Here is a 3,132-nt window from a genome sequence, read left to right on the forward strand (position 1 = left end):
ATCAGTTCTTGCATCATGTATTTTGAAACTACATTACCAAGGCATATAAAAGTTTAGATTTGTATTTCATGAAAGTTTATATTATACTCTTGAGATTATTCATGCCTATCGTGTTTGTATAATAGAGATATCTTATCATAGTGTTCTATTTCATTTTTTCTCAAGTCTGATTCCAGTGACATCACATTGGCAACTTGAAATTAGCCATGGTTGGAGAAATTGGCAAATACTATAGTCAATTTTTTTTTTTTTTTGGATAGCTAAGGACACCACAGACAAAGGGTTTAAACTTTTCATGGGCCCTTACACTCACCCAGTATTGCGGAGGACAAAAGAACTACCACTTTCAGTTGCTGTTCTCAAATTGGCCTTCTGTGTTTTCTGCTGAATTTACGCTATTTTTGTTGTTCTGCTGTCAGATTTATCATATGCTGTGCCATTACTCTCTCCTTTTACTATCATGCAGATATCAACAGATCCTATAGGTTTTGGTTAAAAGACCCACGTGTCTTTTAAAGTCTATGAAAAGAGTTTGTCATCACATTTTATTATAAATGTTGTTTATGGTCATATTTGGTTTTGCTATGTAGTTGTTCTGTTTTCACATGATGAAGACAGACTGCTAAGCTGTGTTACTACTATCATCAATTTCTGACTCTGTTACCTACATTTCTGTCATTAATTTTACCATATTTGCTACAACTATTTTTAGTATTTAGAAGTAAATAATTCTAAATAACCTTCCAATTTCCTCTGAAATATTTTAGTATGTTTCTCTTTAATAAGAAGAAGAAGAAGAAGAAGAAGAAGAAGAAAAGAATATTTTCCTTTGCAAAAATCATCATACTACTACAACCGAAAAAAGGAACAATTCCCTAATGTCATCTCACACTCAGTCAGCTCTTATATAGCTTCCTCTTTTACCCTCACAATCACTTTTAAAAGTGGTATTTTTTTCAAACCAGTGTCCACATATTGCATTCTTTAAAGAATCTCTTAATCAGTAATGTCCTCTATCACATTTTCCCCTTTACTTTTAGAATATGATATTTCCCCTATAGAATTAAAAGCCAGTTAATTTTATTTTAGAGAACTTCTGAAAATCACTAACCAAAAAAGATAAAACATTGAAAAATTATCCTGTAACTGTCTCCCAAAACTGTACTCCATAACTCAGAGGATACACCATTTTAATTTTTTATTAAAACATTCAGAGAGAAGTAGAGAGAATAATATATAATAAAAGCCCTTGTACCTTGGGGTACCTGGGTGGCTCAGTCAGTTAAGCTACCTGCTCTTGGTTTCTGCTCAGGTCATGATCTTAAGGTCATGGGATGGAGACCTGAGTCGGGCTTTGTGCTCAGCCCAGAATCTGCTTGAGATTCTCCCTCTCCCTCTGTTCCTCATGGTCCCCACTTTCACTCTCTCTCTCTCTCTCAAATAAATTAATGAATCTTTAAAAATACTTCATATGGTCACTCTGAGCTAGTACCCGCGCCTGGAATCTGGTTGCAACATCAGCTGCGCCTGCCGCCTGCCACTGCCTCTGGACCATGGACCCCCGCAAAGTGAGCAAGCTTCGGGCCTTCAAGAAAATGGGTAAGCAGGAACCGAGCATTCTGCATTTCCTGCGGGAGTGGGTGGAGAGCATGGGGGGTAAAATACCACCTGCCCCTCATAAAACTAAATCAGAAGACAGTATCAAGGAAGAAAAACCAGATAGTAAGAAGGTGGAGGAAAACATAAAGACAGATGAACAATCAAGTGAGGAAAGTGATCTAGAAATTGACAACGAAGGTGTGATTGAACCAGATACTGATGCCCCTCAAGAAATGGAAGCTGAAAATGTAGAGATAACCGAGGAAATGATGGATCAGGCAAATGATAAAAAAGTGACTGCCATTGATGCCCTAAATGATGGTGAACTACAGAAAGCCATTGACTTGTTCACAGATGACATCAAACTAAATCCACTCTGTATGCCAAGAGAGCCAGTGTCTTCTTCAAATTACAGAAGCCAAATGCTGCCATTTGAGACTGTGACAGAGCTATTGAAATAAATCCTGATTCAGCTCAGCCTTATAAGTGGCGTGGGAAAGCACATAGACTTCTGGGCCATTGGGAAGAAGCAGCACATGATCTTGCCCTTGCTTGTAAACTGGATTATGATGAAGATGCTAGTGCAATGCTGAAAGAAGTTCAGCCGAGGGTCCAGAAAATTGCTGAACATCGGAGAAAATATGAGCGAAAACGTGAAGAGCGAGAGATCAAAGAAAGAATAGAAAGGGTTAAGAAGGCTCGGGAAGAACATGAGAGAGCCCAGAGGGAGGAAGAAGCCAGATGACAATCAGGAGCTCAGTATGGCTCTTTCCCAGGTGGCTTTCCTGGGGGAATGCCTGGTAATTTTCCTGGAGGAATGACTGGAATGGTAGGGGGGATGCCTGGAATGGCAGGAATGCCTGGGCTCAATGAAATTCTTAGTGATCCGGAAGTTCTTGCAGCCATGCAGGATCCAGAATTTATGGTGGCCGTCCAGGATGTTGCCCAGAACCCAGCAAATATGTCAAAATATCAGAGCAACCCAAAGGTTATGAATCTCATCAGTAAATTGTCAGCCAAATAAGGAGGTCAAGCATAATGCCCTTCTGACAAATAAAGCCCTTGCTGAAGGAAAAGCAATTTCGGTCACCTAATGGATGTTGCAATAATACAAACCAGCACACCTCTGACCTTCTCATGAAGAAAGCTGGGGTGCTGTGAAGAGAATCCCTACCTCTCTGCTCCCCATGCAACTAAAACATTTTACAGTGGTCTGCCATTAGGGTATTCATTCAGATAATGTTTTCCTACTAGGAACTACAAACTTTAAACACTTTTTAAACCTTAAAAATATTTAAAAACGTATTAAAAGGGTGTATTAGTCTGTACATTTTTCTTTACCAATCATTTCAGCTTTTTTCCTTTGGATTAATTGGACAAGGAGGATATTTCAGTGTGGAAGATTTATTGCTCAGTTATAATGAGTGAAATAAAGGTTTATTAGTGGGAGGCAAATAATACATTAAAATAGATGAAGTTTTAGTTGGAGATACAGTTTCTGAGGCATTTTGACTTGTCTTTTTAAATGCTTTT

General features: G+C 38.5%; 1 pseudogene; it reads left to right on the forward strand.

Annotated features, from left to right (window-relative positions):
• Window positions 1-1,530: 1,530 nt before the first annotated feature.
• Window positions 1,531-2,673, forward strand: LOC116858235 (annotated as a pseudogene).
• The last annotated feature ends 459 nt before the right edge of the window (window positions 2,674-3,132 follow it).

The sequence above is a fragment of the Lontra canadensis genome, unplaced genomic scaffold (genome assembly GCF_010015895.1).
Source record: "Lontra canadensis isolate GAN:19392208 unplaced genomic scaffold, GSC_riverotter_1.0 scaffold134, whole genome shotgun sequence".
Classification (NCBI taxonomy): Eukaryota; Metazoa; Chordata; class Mammalia; order Carnivora; family Mustelidae; genus Lontra; species Lontra canadensis.